This window comes from Myotis yumanensis, unplaced genomic scaffold (genome assembly GCF_028538775.1).
Source record: "Myotis yumanensis isolate MYYU_CA2020_CCGP unplaced genomic scaffold, mMyoYum1.0.hap1 SCAF_6, whole genome shotgun sequence".
Classification (NCBI taxonomy): Eukaryota; Metazoa; Chordata; class Mammalia; order Chiroptera; family Vespertilionidae; genus Myotis; species Myotis yumanensis.
Window position 1 is genome coordinate 49,023,186 of NW_027223757.1, and position 20,340 is coordinate 49,043,525.

Here is a 20,340-nt window from a genome sequence, read left to right on the forward strand (position 1 = left end):
AATTAAACAACAACCACAAAGAAGCAACTTAAATATCCCCTGTCCTCTTTCTCTTAATTGCAAGCTATTTGTCTCTTCTGAGCCTGATAGCTTCGGAGACTTGTAGGTGACCTAGGGTGGACATATGCCTGGCTCTGTATAGGTTCCTCTCCTGTGGGCTGCTCAGCTAAAAAACAGCATTAAAGTCCAGAGGAATGGACAGGTGGGGTGAGTGGTGGCTCCTGGGAAGAGCTCAGTGTTTGGGAATGTGTGGCCTCTGTCACCAAAGAAAGTGTACCATCACTCCGTTTAAGTGACCTTGGTCAACTTGACCCTCGAAAGGCCAGAACTAGGGTTTTAGCTGAATCTCCCCTAATTCTGCCTCTGTGAGAATGCAGAGAAAACATAAAAAAGAGGGGCCACTCTGATGTCTCAGGAAGAGGTTGACAGCCTGCCATTAGAGACATGACGAGGTTTAAAAAAGAGAGAGAGATAACCCTTTGGCCTTTTATCCTCCAGATAATTCCTGTTCTAAATAAATTCCAGCCACCAGAACTGAGTCTAGTGAGCTATTTGAGAAAATAACTGCTTATTTAAGGGGCCATAGCAGCCAGAGAGAAGAGGATCAGCTTGAAATTCAGAATACATGCCCAGTGACATATGGGGAAATGGGCAACTAAAATAAAATAAAAAAGAAGGAAAGAAAGAAGGAATAGAAAGATATACAAATGCAACACACACACACACACCCCAAGTCCCTCATTTTTGGAACAAACAAATTAAATATGTTAAAAGGGAGAATACTGTGGAGACTATATTATTTAAGTACAGGAACTTTTTTAAACCACAAAAGAGAGATAATGAGGGATCACAAAGAAAAAATATACTGGGAGAATAACTTTAGGAACAAGAACAGTCAAAGGTGATTTAGGAGGAGGAAAAAGGAGTGGATGGGAGAGAGGTAACTGCTAAACAAATCTTAGAAGTAAATTTTCCTGAACTGAAGAAAGATTTGAGTCCAGACATTAAAAAGCCAGACTAAATTCCAGGCTGATTTTAAAAGAAGAGATACACAACCAAGTAAATCCTTGTGAAAGGTGTGAACTCCAAAGATAAAGAATAATAATGTATGTTTCCAATTTAAGAGAACAAGGTTCCAACAAAGGGAAAATAATCACACTAGCATAAGCCTTTCCATTTGACATTGGAAGCTAGTAGGCAAAAGGAGATCATTTACTTCTCTACAGAGAATAAGACAGCACGTGAAAAATCCTGTACTCAGTCATTTTCTTGTTAATGTAAAAACTCTGACAGTTTGCCATGCAAGTGTGCTATCCAAGGAAAACACTCGAGGAAAGTCAATAAACAAAGACAAGCAAAATACATAAAGAGAGACCACAGGATGTAGAAAGAGGAAATAGTGGTGAGCAATGAAACTGAAAATGTGTGAATTCTGGAGATTAGGATATGAGGAGTTTTGAAACCGGAGGGACTTAAGGCAAAAGCACTTCCAATAAGCACTAAATTATGCCAGGAAAACCCAGGTGGTGGGGGCCACATGGCTGTGAGTGGGAGAAGAGGTTGAAGATGTTGTAATGGTCTAGGGAGGAGGGGGGTTGGGGGAAGGATGAGAGGAGAGGGAGATAACTCGATGTATCCCAAGGGTTTTGTCCTATGAGGATTAGGGAAGAGACGCGAATAAAATTAAGGACTATAGTGGGAAGGAATGAATATGCCTTGGAACAACTAACAGTAAAGTCGTATAGTTTGATTAGGAGAAAAAAGTGAGGGATGGAAATTACTTAGGGAATAGAATTAGAATAGAAGCTCTAAATTTATTTGCAAATGTATAGAAACTTTATCAAGTCAGCAAAAATAGAAGATGATCAGAGTAAGTAGCCATACAAAATTTGATCTGTTTTTGCAAATAACTTGCATGTGCCTCAATATAGTTAGCAGCAAATTTATGAAATTACACACGGATGGTTTTTATAACTGATAACAATAATAAATATAATGAAAGAGCTAGTAATCATGCAGCATTTATGACATGCCAGGTTAAACACTTTAAAATCATTATGTCATTTAATCTTTACAATAACCTTAGAAGTTAAGTACTACGTTATCCCTAATTATTTAGGAATCCAAAGAACAGTTATATAGATTATAGTTATATAAATTACCAAGGTCAACTAGCTAAGGTTTGAATTTTGGCTCAATCACTTGTAAGTTAGATGCCTCCTATTGGTGCTCCTCAAACTTTCGCAAGTATGGAAATCACTGGCAGAGTTCGTTAAGGAGCTTTTTAGTCCAATAAGCCTGGAGACTGCTAAAGAATCTGCATTTCTAACAAGCTCCCAGGTGATGCTTAATGCTGTAGATCAAACACTTTGAGAAAAATTCATAGTTCAGTGAGAGGGCATTACAGGATCTTTGGATAGAAAGAGTCAGGGATTCTTTTCTCCTCTAACCAGGTATGCTGTCCACGGTCAGAGTGATAAGACCATCAAGCAGTACCTGAAATCAAAAGCACAGAGCTAAGTTTGCTGCAGGAACGCTGTGTTGCCCAGGCACAGTCTCTCTGAGCAGAGTGGAGGACTGATTTCAGATGGGTTCCGGAGAAATATGGAGTACAGGCACTGACCAACATTCACAAATGCAACTGGGTTGACATCATCTGCAGATGCTGAATTAGTGGCTACCTGTCACCATGGCTACAGAAAAAAAAATCAATATTTTCCTAAATTTGTGGAAACTCTTTTATACTTACCATCAAACCTATATTTGTGTGCCACCAAATTCAACCATGATCTTCTTCATGCCACTGCCCCCAGTTTTTGCAAATGTAGCCAATAACCCAGGCGAGGGCAGCACTTAGCTAATTGCATGAGTCTTTATCCATCTGTTCTTAGAGAGTTTCTCATGGATTTATAGTAGATGCTCAATGCATGTTTGTTGAAATTGCAAATGTATTAGAGTTTCTGAAACAAGTCAGATTCCTGAAAATTCCACAGCAGGAATAAAAACAACAACCATGTGTGTACTAAGCAAATGTGGGGGAAAGAAGGCTCTTCCAGAAGCTTTTATTCACATATATCATAATTTTATATCTGGGATGCATAATTTTAAATATGTTTATTCTTCTGTTTATTGCCAACATAATTACCAATGTCTCACTCAGGATAGCATGTATACAAGTGCATGTGTGTGAATGTGTGCATACATGTAAAAATATATAAAATGATGGAGAACAGTTTATCCTTCTAGCTTATGTTATTTTTATTCTTCCTGAAGTTTGACACTAAGATTTATGAGTGAATTAGCTCATTACCAAATACTTAAATACTAATTGAAATATTAACAGTGCCATCATAATTCTGTGTACTGTGTAGTTAAGGTTAATAAATGGCATCACTGGCTTGTTCTAATTTTCCTTCTCAGTTTAACTGTGTAACAGGACTTGCTTTTAGAAATGTAAGTCCAACATTTAAAGGTGACAAAAAAGTTAACTCACAGTTTATATAACTACATGTTTCACCCTAGAACTAATCATTTTCTCTATGAAGTATAATTTTGCCATTCATTTCTTATTTAGTGCTCTGTGACTGGTTAAATGTTTTTATGCTTCTTCTCCAGGGATTACCCTGGAAATAGCTATCCAGTGAAAAAGATTACTCTAAGTAAATTACTGATTTACTCATACCTATTTAGGTAATACCACCATTTCCCCTATTCTGAAAAAGTAAAGAGCAAAGATTTAATGTAACATGTACACCATCAATAAGTAATTATTGGATGCAAGGCCCTACTATTTGTTTAAATTATCTTGCTTCACCAAAGAATTAACAAGGATGATGCATCAAAATTATCTGTGGAAATCATATGCTTTTTTTGCTTAAAGACACCGGGATTTAAGTTCTATGCCTGTGCTAAAGCAAGGATTTTTGTCTGTATTGAGAAGAGCCTAGAAGAGTCTCTGGCATAGAGTAAGTGTTTGTGTCTTAATTAAGTTAATAAATGCACTTAGGAGGAGTCTTCTATGAGAACCTAAACCCTGAACCATGCACACAAAGGAAGGTCCATTATGGAGAAATCAACATGAAGTTGTTTAGTCCAGTCCGGTGCTTCCTGGACTTCCATGTGATTTGTAAATAACCTGGAGTCTTGTTGTAACTCAGAATATGATTTGGTAGGTCTCGGGCCAGACCTGAGATTCTGCTTTTCTAACAAGCTCTCAGGTGAAGCCATCGCTGTTGGAACTTGAGGCATAGTTTGAATAGTGAAGGTATTTACTCACTTCTGCTTGAAACTCACACCTTTTTACACTGTAACTCTGACAACGAATTACATTATTAAAAATAGCGAATAAATTCTATGCTGGGTATATTACAGTAAATAAAGTACAATGCATAGTTCTCTTGGTAAATTTGTCTGGTAGAACTTTGTAGACTTGGAATGATTATAAAGCCTCAAAGAAAGTGTGCTCTTTCTTCCAAAAAAAGGGTCTAAGTCCTGATTGGGAAATAGATTGAAACTGCTGTCAGTTGAGTTCATTGATGGTTCTAGTAGGGCCTGGGAATTTCCTCCGATGATCTCGGTGAAAAAAATCACTCTGTTTTAATAAAAATAGCTGGTTCATGCTTTAGGTTCTCATTCACTTTCCCTTCCCACAAGCTAAAAGGTTTGTTTTTTATGTGCCATATTTCCTTTATCTCTTTGAATAAGACTTCTCTTTAGGAAGTTTTTAGAGAGTGTAGGACTTGGCAGAGCTAACCAACATTTCTTTTGTATGAGCGTACAGAAAGTAAATGTTTTGTGTTGGCAGAACTGTAACCCATCCAAACTTATGGAACAGACAAGAGCTATAAAATACAGTCGTCTGGAATGAAGCAATCATACTTGGGATGTAATGTGCACAAGAAAAAGAACTCTCTGAGTGGGGTCTGTGAAACATTTGATCATACTAAAAACAGGATATGAAAACAACACTATAACATCCTACTGCTTTTAAAGTCTGGGTGGCTCGATGATACAGAGTTTATTGAACAATACACCAGATAATCCTCAAGCTACTTATTTTTTCAAGGTCAAGTCCATACTAGCAATTGCAATAATGTTTGTTGAAGTCACTTGAATGACAAGTATAAAGGCTGCCACTTAACCAAACTGGTTGGTTGGGTGACTTTCTGAATTTCCTCACTTTTACTAAAAGAACCACTTGTGTGGAAAGAAAAACAAGTTATTGGCTGAACCCAATTAACCATAAAGCTAACAGTTACTCGAAGATAAACCTATCAAACATTCTCACAGAATTAAACAAAATCCATTCACATTTAATTGAACCCAATCTCTAGATTCTCATCATATTGACAGCCCAAGATTTAGGAATAAAAATAGTCATTGGTGCTCTCCTGATGGTCATATTAACTGAAATAGGAACCAATGGCAACTTAATCTCGATACATGGGATTAGTTTGTTAAATTTGGGAACAGGTAGGGTTTTCTTGTATTTAGAACTCTACGTCCTGACATGTCATTTCTCACCCTGGTATTCTCAAATGCCTGTATCTATTAGATGATCTGGGGGGAAACTCACCCTAACCAGCACCTGCCATAAACAGAAAAAAATTTTTGAAAGTTTTGCTTTTTCTGTCTAAAACAAGTGTCCTAGGAAGAATAACATTTTTAATGGTCATCTTAAATAATGAAAACAAATCTTTTAAAATTCACTTCAAATGTATTGTGAACTATAATGTTTATTTTAATATAATTAATTATAGAAACTATAAAATAGTCCTTGATCATTAATATTATCACAGATCATCATTTTATTGAATGGATTTTATAGGATAGTTATAAATATTCATCCATTATTAAAGTAAATATTTGTTCTGAGCATCAGTTGCTCATTACATGCTTTATTAATACTAAAGATATTAAATTGTCTTTGGCATAGATAACCAAAAGATACTGTTGCTTGTGAAAGCAAATTGTAAATTAGTATTTATACTACCATCTCAATTTTGAAGGAACAAAAATGAAAGTATTTCATATACTTTTGTTTGTCTATCTCTATCATGTATGTTATATGCATAGGTATAATTTTCAGGACAGGAAAGGTTTTTCTGTGGTAAGATACAATCTTTAAATCACACTGATTTAAAAAAACAAGAATTTATGACTTACTGTTGTGAGTTCATTGAGATCTACAGGGTAGCCATCCTCCCCAGTGATCTAGTGATCCTGACCCTTTAATCCTCTGCTCTGCTACCTGAACAAAAGGTTGATTGGTTGATCCAGTGGGAGAAAAAAGAGAAACTGGGGGACTTTAGAGGACTCTGAACACTGTCTTTGCTTGAAAGGGACACAAATAATTTCTGCTCATTTATAGACATACTTAATCATGGAGACTTGCCTAACTGTAAGGAGCCTGAGACATAGCGGAGCACATGGGATGTTGGGTGTCCTTTGTCTCCATAATAAAAAGGATTAAAAGAAGACATGCCTAATTGTTAATAATAGGTAATTTTGGAGAGTGGAAAAAAGTTGCAAGGGATGGCCACTTTTTATTTTATTCAAATCTATATTAATTCTTTAAATCTTATGCATTCTTATGGTCACTCTGACAGGCAAAGGAATTCTCTTTAGCTTAATTTGTAGAAAGGCTATGACTAGTTCAGCATCTTGTATGACATTTAAACTCCTCTTCACTCTTAATTGTCCTTTTAGTTTTCTTTCCTACTTCACACTTTGTAATGCTATCAATTCTCATTTCTAACTAAAATGTTGTGAGCTTTGTTTTCATAGGTCAATGATTTTCAATATCCAATTTGCTCCTAAATTCTTAATAAAATAACCAGAAGGTGGGCTTGTCTAGTAAGTCCTCGGTGGATCCCAGGGGAGTTCCATCCGAGAGAGTGATCTGTAACCACAGGAGTGTTTCCAATGATAAAACTTCAGATATAGTTTCTTTTTAATGTGATTGAGAAAGTCAAAACCTAAAATTGTGTACATTGAATAAAGCCATAGGAAGTCACAGTAGGAAAGAGAAAGCTAATGTGTTTGCTTGGGAAATGGTTTCAGAAAAATACCAACTTGTATTTGGCTAGCTAATTTAGAAGTGTGTGACCTTATCTGGGCTTTTATGTCCCCCTAGATCACTTTTAAATGTATATAATTTGTTACTCTTTTAGACACATATGAATTCTTTAGATGTGAATAGTGTCATATAAATGTAATCTTTTAAAAATATGTTTTTATTGATTTTTAGAGAGAGAGGGATAGGGGCAGGGAGTTAAAAATATCAGTAAGAGAGAAACATAGATCAACTGCCTCCTGTACTCCCCTTACTGAGGACAGAGCCCACAAAGCAGGCATGTGCCCCAACTGGGAATTGAACCATTGACCTCTTGATTCAGGGGTTAACGCTCAATCACTGAGACACATTGGCTGGGCATATGAATGTAATTTTAGCAAGTGTTACGTAACCATAGTTACTTTAGGTATAATATGATTATTAAACAATTGCCACTCCCAAGCTTTAAAAAATGTGTATAAAGTCAGGCAAGAAAGGATACACTAAAGGTAAAAAATCATGGAGGGAATTTGAGAACTCAATATCCTTTAAAGGATTAGTTGTATGAACAAAAGAAATATTAAGTTGAGGTAACCATGGGAGGAAGTGTAGGATTTGTTGAAAAGCAAGTGAAGGCCTAATAGTGCAAACAAAATTCAAGCTAAAGCCTGCATTAAAAATAATAGTCTAATGTTTCCCTGACCACTGCCTAATATTATCAGGGACAAATTCCTATCTATTAGTTACAGAAAACAGACTTCTTTGTAGCTAATATAATAAAGAACGGGCTCTATAATAAAGAGAATCTTTTGAAAAATCAAATAATCAGGTTTAGACACTACTACAGCTCAGAAGAAACACAATTAGGAAAAATTCCCTGCAACCTAGGGTCATGCTATTCAAGGTGTGGCCTGTGGACGGACCAGCTGCTGATCCCATTCTGTTACTAGTCTAGGATGAGAAAAAGGCCCTGTATCATATTGCAAATGAATTGTGTTGCTAGGCACACTGTTAAGTTTCATTGACAATTTGTTTCATAGTGAGGTTTTCTCAATAAGGAAGTAGTGTGTTACTTTGCATTCAGGTGCGAGCTCTTGTTGCCTGAGATGGGTACATTAAGTGGTGCTGTTTTGAGGGTGAGCCACTGCCTTCACCACCTGCCACAGGACACCTGTGATTCTGCAAAGTGGAGACCAAAACACTCCACCACAACAGCCCCAGAAGAACCAAGTGATTTTGTCACCTTACTTGCCAGAAGATGCCATCTATTTTTGAGCTACACAAGCTCCCAGGCTTCTTTCTGCTTCTAGGTCTCCTGTGTGAGTTTCCTTTGGGAGAACTGGATGAGTTCCCAGGCCCTAATCTGCAAGGGAATCTGAAAAGTTTAGTTTTTAAGCTCTTTAGCACCTATAACATGACAAGTGAGGATGAGACTGGAAATGGGAAGAATCATGAAACACACTACCTATCCCAGTGACTAATCCAAGGCAGGGAAATATTGAAAAAATATAAAAGACATTATGATTACTTAGTGGGCCAAGTAACATTTATGACTTAATATAACTTTGAAAATTGGTGTCAAAATAATTAGTTTCATTGTACTTTTGAAATACAAATTTAAGTTGTATTACTCATATACTCTTAGAATTGGACATTGGTTTTACATACAAGCAATTAATAGTAAGAAAGTGTACTGGTTTAATAAAATATTTTGAGTAATGGAAAACTATCATCTAGAGCATTGCTTCATAACCTTTTTCAGAGCATTATCTATTTTGAGACTATACTAAAAGCCACGGATGCTATTACCAGCAAATTACACATACACACAATTATATGTGGTCTTATAGAAGATTTATGGACCCTTCAGAGGCTACCCTCAGACTTTAGGTTAAAAAATACTGATTCAGAGAAAAGCAGAAGTTACCAATTTTACCAATAATTTGATTTTAATATATAACTATATTTTTCATAAATGATATTTCAATTTGGAGCTGAAATTGCAATTTGATTTATAACTCTTATAGGCAATATGATCTGGGCATATAAACTCTGAACCTTAATTATCTCACTTGTAAATTAAAGATGATAATAATCATCTCACTAGAGTACTGTATTTTCTTTGGTATGTATCTAGCATAGTACCTATCACAAAGATACTTAATAAATGTTCATTCATTCATTCAATCATTCATTTACTCATCTTTGATATATTAATAAGATTACTCAGAATCTTGATTACTTTGTGGCTATGCAATCATGTTCAACAAATATTTGTTAATACTCACTTTGTACCAGAAGTTAAGTGAAATGCATGCATAGGTGATTAAAAAGGAATATCTGCTCCAGAGGAACTTGTAGTACAGTAGTAGCATGTGAAGAAAATATTTCAATAAATTGTAATAAGTGATTTAAATAATTGACATAAATTCATATGGCAGCCCATAGAGAAGCAGCAACAGATACTGAGCATTCATGGTGGAGTTGTGCCCATAATATTAATAAAATAAACTTTCTGATTGCTTACCATATGTTGATTATTTTGCTGTGCACTATTCATACTATCTAATTTGATCCTTACACAAACTTCATAAAGTATATAGTAGCTATTTCATTTTAAAATGATCATTTAACAAATGTGTCTACTAGGCTAAAACAGAATGAACAAAATTTCAAGTGACATTTTGTTCATTGACAGCTTAAATCAGTGACAGAATTGGAATTAGCTTTGACTTCAAGCCCATGTTCTTTAACAATCAGTTGGAGAAAGTTGGGGATGGCATTTTAGTCAAAGGAAGTGCCTCCAACAAGTGCATGGAGACATGAAATGACTTGTATAAGGAGAACTATACAGAATAATAATAATTATTATTACAAACACAAATAATAAATTATAAAATAATTAAAAGATAATATGGCACAATGTAAGAATCAATTGACTTTTATTTTATTTTTTGTTGTTGTTAATCCTCACCCGAGGACATTTTTTCATTGATTTTTAGGGAGAGTGGAAGGGAGAGGGAAAGACAGAGAGAGAAACATCAATGTGAGGAAACACATTGATTAGTTGCCTCCTACATGAGCCCTGACCAGGGCCAGGGCCTGGGAGGAGCTTACAACCAAGGTATGTGCCCTTGACTGGAATCAAACCCAGGACCCTTTGGTCCGCAGGCCTAAGCTCTATCCGCCAAGCCAAACTGGGTAGGGCTGATTGGCTTTTAAAAAGAGAAAAAGAGTAAGTAGTCAGAGTCAATTTCTAAGTGTCTAATTTGTGGATTTTATTTTGTTTATTTTTATTTTTTTGTTAATTCTCACCTGAGGATATTTTCCTCATTGTTTCCAGACAGCGTGAAAGGGAGGTGGGGGAGGGAAAGAGAGAGAAACATGGATGTGAGAGAGACATATTGATTGGTTGCCTTCCACATGTGCCTGAGCGGGGTGGGGATCAAACCTGCAACCCAGGTACATGCCCTTGACCAAGAATCAAACTATTCTTTGTGCAAGCTGATGCTCTAACCACTGAACACACAAGCCAGGACTAATTTGTGGTTTTTAGATCTGATGGGGCAGGAACCACTTTAGGTCTGCAAAGCTGATGCATACAGCATTGGAAGTTAGGATATCTCGGAGGTAGTTGGCTATATATGAGCTTTTAGTCCAGAGATATGGTAAAAATTAGAAATAAACTGTGACTAACATTAGTTTAAAGATAGCAATAAAAATCTTTAGAATATATGAAAACACCCAGTAACATGGCATTGAGTTATGTTCATTTTGACCAAAACACACCTATATTCCAAACCATATACATGTAATTTTATTCATTTTTTGTGAATTAATTAGAAATATTTTATACTTTGTTTGCAAAAAATGTGGTAAAAGAATCTATAGGTAAAGAAAGTTAACAAAATCTTTGGTTCAAAATTAACAAATTAATGGGTTTACTAAATGAGAGTAAACGTAATAGGACAGTGGTCGGCAAACTGCGGCTCTCGAGCCACATGCGGCTCTTTGGCCCCTTGAGTGTGGCCACAAAGTTTCAATCGCACTGTACGTGCGTGCCCGCACTTGGTATTTTGTGGAAGAGCCACACTCAGGGGGCCGCAGTTTGCCGGCCACTGTAATAGGAGAACCGTCTATAGATGAGTTTATTGAAGTTCATATTAGAATAAGTACTAATTAAAACAAACAAAGCAAAACAAGAACTAACAACAAAAAACTTCCTGTGTTTTAAACTTGGAATTTAAACTAAGCTGGGAAAGAATGATTGACAGCTTTTTAATTTTTTTAGAGTAATTGTGCCCAAGTTTTTCCAGATGACCCCACTGATATTCTTTCTCTTGATATTTTGTAAGCTTTAACTTATTATGAAGAATATTTGAAGATAATATATAGTGGCTGAAGAATATTTGGACTATTTCCTAAAGATATAGTCCCTTGATATAAAATATAGTAGAATATTCCATTTACAAAACAGTTTTGTTAACAAGCCTGCATTTCCCATTTTGGTAATTTAAAGGTTAAATGTGATCTTGTGAATAGGCAGTTTTGATTTTCCTATTACATATATTTTCAAACAATCTCAATTTTGTAGTAAGTAAGCATTGTTGAAACACAAAGAAATAGATGATTTGTAAAAAAGACATTTTCTGTAATTTGGTACATGGTTAACTTCACTCAGACTTACTGATCATTTCAGCTATATGTATAGGTCCATTGATCACAAACTCACTGCACTGTTAAATGAACAGATGTACAGTTATTAATCCATATGTAATTTCAACAGAGATCAGAAAAGGCAATGAAAATATGACATAGCATCTTGTGTTCAAGACTTCAGCAATTCCAGGGCAAGAGGGATGCTGACTAAAGTACCAGCAAAGAAAATCTGTGTAATCAAAGTTTTCTTTTCCATTGATTTTCAAATTCTTAAAGCAAAATTCTCATCTGATCAAATAGTTCAAACATATGTGTGCTGACTGAAGCCTTGCATGTTTCCAAATGTGTAATTTGCATGTTTGCAAATGTATACCTCTTCTTAGGCTTCTCAAAATTTTTATCTTCTAACTTGCAACATTTCCTGTGGTTTTCATTGTTTGGACACAGAGAATAAAAAAACAAGATGGTTATTCCATTAGTACATTAGAGAAAAAAGTCCAAAGCCAGGTTAGAAAGATATTAAGCAAAGGCCAAGTGGAACTATTCATGAGGTTATTAAAAAGAATAAATAAAAAATGACCTCAACAGCAGGAATAAACCACTCTTCTGAGAGATTAATATTTCAAATATGAGGTTGGCTGCAGAGGTAGTGTGGTAAGTACAATGCTATGTGCCCAGAAAATCCCAAATGCTAACTTATTGAAAACATGTTGAGTGTTCATTTATAATAGAAATAAAATCAGCTATGTGGTTATGGGCAATATTAAATATCTAGCTTGGAAACACTTTTAATAATGGTGCTCAATATTTTCTTGAGTCATAATATAGCTAAAAGCTGCTAGTATATTTTAATTATGAACAAATAATCTATAAAATATACCTTATCTTCAGCTTTGATTTTTGGCTATTTAACTACCTGACTGCATACATGCAGTGTGATAATTGTGTTGAGACAAATGAATGGCAATGATTGGAAGATAATGTGACTTTTAAAAAGTTATTTGATGCTGTAGACACAGAACGATTCCTCCTTTAACCATTTGTTTCTTTAAGTGCTTGTATTATTTGTGCTAATAAAGTGCCAACTTAGATTCATGATTAGTGAAATATAATTCTAAGAGACAAAGTCAGGGAGATTAATTTGTGTGGAATCATCTCACAGGAAATCTCAGAAATTCCATGTTGAAGGATAAGTTGTTTATCCCCAAAGTATGGATGTTCTATTTCAGCTTCTGGCTACTTAATAGCAAAGGGGCTGTGCATAAAGTTAAGAACTAGAATATGTGATATTTGTGAGTGGTAGATAGCTAGCTAGGGTTTGATGTAAATTAGGAAAGCTTGGCCATCTAATGGGAAAGCTAATAATGTAATAGACCGAAAAACCTTAACTATTAAGAAAACAAGGTGTGAAAGTCTCTAAATTATGTTAAACAAGTTGACGCTGTAATCAGCTTTATTACAAAACTTTACTTAAGCTTTGTCTATATTTAATATAGACAATAGACACGTAAGAATGACAGTATGTATTAATAATAATTCTCTGTTTGTGGAAGTTGCCTATTAGTGTTTAGAGCTAGCTAACATTATTTCAACAAACTTACTCTCTTTACTATCCCCTCAAAAAGAATGAAGTAACTAAATGCTTTCACATGTATGTGTAGAGTTCCTTTTGTAGAAATGTAGAAACAAGTTTATTGAGTGTGGCTAATGGGGGAGAAGGTTACAGACCGGGAAGATGTTGGAGAGCTAGCTAACTAGTACAGTTTTATATATTACATTTATTCTTTATTAGCTATCAATAGACTTTCTGTTGTCTCTTTGCAACGTAGTGTAGTCATTATATCTTCTCCTGTAGAAGATATCTTTGCCCTCTATAATTGCATATAAAGCATTTGTGAGCTACACTGGTGAACAAATAGAACCTGATTTTGAGGACTTTAACTTTGGTATTTATGTATTTAGATCAACATATTTCCAATAATCTAGGTGATATATAACCCACTAAATATATGTGGAAGAACATTTCTTCAGTATTCAGATCTATTAAACTTTACACTGTTTCTAATTTTAAGACTTTTCAAGCAAACCTATTTTTTTTCTTAAATTTAAGTTCTTTATTGTTTAATGTATTACATAAGTCTCCTTTTTCCCCCCATTGACCTCTCCCTGGCCGCCCCCAACCCCCAGCACATGCCCTCACCCGGCAAGCCTAATTTTTTATCCTTTATAATGTCTCTCTGAAAAATCTCAGTGTTTTCATCTCCCATTTTGGTCAACAAGTTCTGTTACTATCTGTTCTACATGTTTAGTTTGTCTTGGTCATCAAAGTGATGCCTGAAGGAGTCTGAGCCCTGAACTGTCTACAAGTAGAAAGGATCCCAAAGGCCAGAGCAAAAGCATTCACCTAGTCAGAGCCTGCAGAGAAGATAGTAAATGCCAAGTTAACACCGCAGAGAGAAAAGAAAAAGGTTATTCTCAATTTACTTTAGTTTAAATTTCTCTCAAACTGTAAAATTACAAAATTAAAAATTAAGATAAGAAAATTAAGACCTTTTGAACAGCTGACTAATGTAAATATTACAGACAATATGATCTCCAGAGATCCACTGGAGTATGTCAATTGAATTGAATTGCTGTTTATTTGTAGTTTGTTTTCATTCGGCCTCTTAACTGATAAATTGGAAAACATAGTTTGGCAGTAAGGAGATTCATGTAAGATTTGGGAGATGCTTGAATGTTACAAAGTAAAGATGTAAAATATTTTTTTTGTTTGTTAAGACATGAGATACTTGCTCAATGTCACATTTAAAATAACAAGGTTTTTTAGATAGAGAAATACATTATTTATTTTTAAATTATTGTTCTTATTTATATAGACATGAAGCCACACCAGCCATCATTATATATAATGATGTCTGTGTAAACATATGGCTCTGTAATATTCAGATTTTTAAAAAATCCAAATGAGAGTTCATTGACAATTGTAAAGAACTTTTCATTATTGAATACCTTCAATAATGCTAGGTAATAAAGTTTGGAGATTATAGTCTTCATTATTAGGATAGACTTTTGGCTTTTACCAAACCATATATCCCTTAGGTTTAATTTAAATAACGTGTTAGCAAGCAGTAAATGTGACAAATAAATTTTGGAGAGAATTTCTCCTTATATTGCCCCCATGCCTTTATAAATTTTAATTTTTTATTATTAGTTGCATTGTTCTTCTTTGGAGTTATATTTTTCTCTCAAAATTTGTTCATTTTGAAATAGAACAGTCATTTCAGAGGGAGTGAGGTTTCTGCACCCTTTTCAAAAAAGATATTTAATTAGGAGAGAAGAAGCAAGTGTTGAAGAGAAGTATGTCTGGTTATCTTATGTTTGACTCACACTGCTGTCTGGCATGAGGCTGAGGCCAGTCAGTAATCATTGCATTTCCGAAAGCAGACCACAGCCATTGATTTCCTGTATCTAGCGTGGCATCTATGATTGTGCACAGGTCTTGGGTTTTAGAGGACACAGACGTTTAAACAGAAAACTCGACCTTAAAAAAATCACCAACACCAATTAAAGGATGCAGAATCTGAGTGCCTTCAAATTTCAAAGGAATATGTAACTTTTAATTTTTATTCTTAGTTGAAATCACTGATCATAGACCTTTTCTAATGTAATGTGATTTAAATCCTTGCATTTGTATGTGAATATAGATACTGTTACACACTAACCTAAATTTAAATTTTGTATATTTCTTAAATTTTTCATCTTAAATTAGAATATTTTAAAACTATTGGTATACTCTTCCCCTGCTTTGATCTTTTTCTCTTTTATGGGATTAATTTTGTTTGCCTATTCTTAAAACATATGGTTATATGATAAAAGAATTATATTCAAGTGGTAAATATCTTGTAATATATAAATGTATCGAGGAAACATATTGTACACCTTGAAAAAACTATATTTAGCCCTTCAGTTCAAAAAAAGAAAATTGCTGATTAGCTACTGTTTACTGTTTATTCAATAACTTATAAGACTATGTTCATACTGTGCAAACAAGAATGCAATCACTAACATGGAGGAAATTGAGACAAGAATGAATCTTAACAAAAAGAAATACTCTTTTGCCCTGGCTGGTGTGGCTCAGTTGGTTCAGTGTCATCCAATGCACCAAAAGGTCACAGGTTCAACTCCTGGTCAGGGCACATAACCAGGTTTCGGTTTCAATCCCTGGTCTGGGTGCATGCAGGAGCCAGCCAATTGATGTTTCTCTCTCTCTCTCTCTCTCTCTCTCTCTCTCTCTCTCTCTCCCCTATTTCTCTCTCCTTTCCTCTCTCTCTGAAGGTCATTAAAAATATGTTTTAAAAAAAGAAATGCTATTTATATTAACTATTAATTTTAAATGTAGGTCTGTAATTTTGTTCTGTAAGGAACATTTAGGCGACATCCAGAAAAATCCTTTGGGACTATGCAGCAAATCCTTTGATTCTGTATATGATGTCTAATGTGCAAGGCAGCTCTGCTTTAAGTTTACAGAAATATATCTAAATGACTTGAAGATTGCATAATGCCATTTAGCTGGCTTTAATATTAATGACACCATCCTGGGGAAGTAAATGAATAATGAATATGCATGCTTTCATTACAATTTACATATGTATATAGTAAACATAAATGCAAGAGTGAAGTTGTTGAGAATTTCCCCCCCAGATAAATCCTGTTTTAGGTGGCTTTATTCAACTGCCTAGAAAAGTTACTTTATTTTGTCATCACCTTCAGGTTCTTTCATCTTAGCTGACTAACATGCTAACCTTTGGAGAAGGGTGGAGATATTTCAAATGGAGAAAAATGTAAAATTTTATTTTTAAAAACGCATTTAATACACATACATTTTCTTGACCCATTATTACCTTTGAAAACATTATCTTTCATGAATAATGGATGCCTTGTTTTGTATACTTATGGTCCCTAATGAACAATAAAAACTATGACTAACTTAGTAGAAATAATGGTAGACAATTTCAAATTAAAACTCCTACAACACTCCATGTTGAAGAACCATGATGGAAGCAGAAAGATTCAAATTCTCCAGTACACCTTACGTACGTTCTACTAATTGAGTCATTGGAAAAGTGCCAGGAGATCATCAGACTGGCTGCAACCTAAGAGTATGCTGACCAGCACTACCTGCTCTTAAACTAATAGCAACTCTGGTTCACTTGATATCTTTTAACAATAAATTTGTGGGGCCAAGCAGGCAGTATAAGTTTGAATGTTCTATGTTGACTATTGAAAATCAAGGTTTTCAAAGCACAGATGAAGCTGAGAGTGGCTGTGGTTATTCTTCCTTCTGCACAAACTTCTAATGTCCTGGCCCAGGTTAATAGATAAGATTCTATGTGTTTGCTCTTTCTCTTTGGGAATGAGCTCATTGTGAAGGAAATTCCCTCCCTGCCAATGTCATTGTTGGTGAGTCCTGCATGCTACTGGCAATGACAACACCTTACAAGATGCTTGTACAAATAGGCAATGGATGCTCCCACTCTCTCAAAATTTGTTTGATGCTACATGAAGCAGCAAAATATTGTGAAAGACATGATTACAAATGATTTCGTTGCAAGATCTGAATTTCTCATCAAACAAACTGAATGACTGAGAGGAGGAGCAAGACTTTGTACAACAGAACTGGTCTGTTAGGTTTCTAATTTTCTTTTATAAGTTTCAGTACTTCATATTCCTCTTTTTCTATTCCAAAGACACTTCGATCATTCCCAGACATCACAAACAATTATTTAGTAGGTCAGCAATAATATGTAGCATACTACAGTATGGACCCTCATATTTATTTTAATTAACCTAATTTTTAAAGTAATTTTCTACTCCTCTTTTCCTATTGTTTTTTGTCTTCTTTCCCATACTCGGTGATTTATACTTTGGTTATCTGCTCGGGTCTGACTTTGTGTTGAAAGAATGAAGGATAACAGCATCTTCTCTCCGTGTTTGTTGTATCCTCTTCTATCAACTTTTACTTATCAATGGATAATGCATTGACTTTCAACTAATAAAACATTAAATGAATTGCTGGTTATTCTGTAATAACATATATTGTCCTGTTCTTTGGGAATATATGAAAAAGGATTCATGGGGTAAATGAATATGAATTAGGAATGTTTATATGAAAAAGAACTGTCTGAAGATGTGAGAAAATGACTTGAGAAGGAAACTATGAGCGGCTCTGTTGTCTTGGAGAGGTAGAAGAATATATATTGAAAATCAATTTGGATTTCATGTAAAGAACCATAGTTTTCCAGCTGGTGTGGAAAACATTATTCTTGAGTAGACAAAGACAAAAACATTTTGCCAAAGGGATCAAGGCAAATGCATTGCATATTGAAAGAATGGGATGAAGTGAGTGGCTAGATCCAAAGGTAAAATGTCTCTTAATCCTTCCTTACTGTCAGCCCAGACTGGTGTCTGGGCAGGCGCTCAGAAATCTCTCTTATTTTTCCAATCTGCCTAAACCTCCACTTTCATTCATGGGACCTGAGTCATGTCACCCCTGGTGATGACCAACCATATGCTCTTTCCTCGGTACTTCAATTTCATTTTTTAAAAATATGTTTTTATTGATTTCAGAGAGGAATGGAGAGGAAGAGAGAGATAGAAACATCAATGATGAGAGAGATTCATCGATTGACTGCCTCCCACATGCCCCACACTAGGGATTGAGCCCGCAACCTGGGCATGTGCCCTGACCGGGAACCGAACCACCACCTCCTGGTTCATAGGTCAGCACTCAACCACTAAGCCATACTGGCCAGGTCTTAAATTTCATTTTTAATCACATTAGGAAACATATGTAAGTACAAATTTAGAGCTGGTATTTACAAGTATCTTAGAGATCAACCAGTTCATATTTTATGAATAAGAAAACGAGAATACAGAGGTTCAAATGATTTGCCCAAGACCACCCAGCTGCAACTTAGTATTCAACAATGTTGTATAGTTTTATGCCTTACTACTCATTAAAAACTACATAGTCTTGTGGGATTCATATCGTCCTATGAAATATTATCTGCCCTTTATGAGCAAACACCTTTTGAAATGTCAGTAGATGGGCTTAAGGGCCCAGAATTGGATCCCGGCAGAACAGGCACTAGAATAGCTCCAGCTATTTTTACTGCCTCAGGTTTCCTCTCACACTCAGGTCTTGAAAAAGCAGTGAGAGGATGCTGGGAGGGTCAGGTTTACTACTGTTATTAGTATAAGGTGAGAGTAACTGAGATATATTTTAATGTAGCAATCACCTAGCATTATTATATGTTATCTTATTATATTAATTATTATATTAGTAAAAGTATATCACCCAGTCATTTTACCCCAAATACCTATGAGGTTCTGTGCGTCCCTCTCTCCCCAAGTGCCAGAAGCTCTGTAAAGAACATAAGGATAAATAAAACACAGGGCTGCTCTTTATCACCTTAAGGGGAAGAGACAGCTTATCAGTAGTTGATGTAAAAGACCAGAATGGGGAGTGAGTCAGTGGGAAAAGGTTGGTGGTAAGGAATCTCCCCTGTTTTTACGGTAGAAGCCTAGTAGGTCAGGAGGCGAGCACTAATCCAGGTTTCTTCTGAAAGTCTGATCAAGCTTATTGCAAAACTTCCAAGGGGCTGAGTGAGAGCATTATATCAACATCCCCTTAAACTTTTTCCCTTTGAAACAGGCTAAGAGAATCCCAGATTACTACTTTAAGACCTAAACTATATGTTTAAGGATCTTTTGACTCTTACAGTCTATAAATTCGAGGGGAAATTTTCAAGTGAAATCCACAATAAATTGTCTTGGCTTTAACCCCAATTCTAAGGGTTAACTCAAAAAATTAGGGAAAGTTTTATATGTGAGTCAACTTATTTTTTTATCCTCTCCATTCTTTGGTATGGCTTTCCTAAATAAGTCATTCTCGGTTAAAACTTTATATTTCTATTGTTATGGATATGAATTAAGACTTAAAATACGTTTACAGTTTAAAAATAAAACAAGCAAAGAGAATGCCAAGATTATTTTCAGTCTGCTTAGTTTTTCTCACCAAGCTTTGTCTGAAAACCAGTTTATAAGTCTGGATGAGTTTATAAAAAGCCACTGATGAAAGGATACGTATCTGTTCATTTAGAAAATGAACTGATAATATGCTGAGTCCTGTCTTGAATATGTGACTTTATCTGTTTCTGGCTGTATATTTGTGTAGTTCTTGAGGGTGAAGGGAGGGATAGAAAAGGAGGAAAATAAGAGGATCAGATTCTTAGGTCATAGTGAAATTGCAATGCTTCTTTTAGTTGATCAATTATAGATATCTGAAACCAGGTAAATGATATTATAGAACATTAGCATGTTGAAAACACTGGCAAAAACAAAACAAAACACCTAAATATCTAGCCTGTGTTTGTCTGTTAGATATGCTGAGGAAATAAATTATTTAATCTAACTCTGTCAGGTCAGTTTCTCTTTTCTTCAACTCTTTGGCAAATAGATAGATTCAAATGAATGTAACTAGTTGTTCTAAGCACTTTAAAGCAGATATTTAAAGTCTAAAAAAAGTCTTACAATTAGTGTATTTAAAAGCTGGGAACATTTTCTTA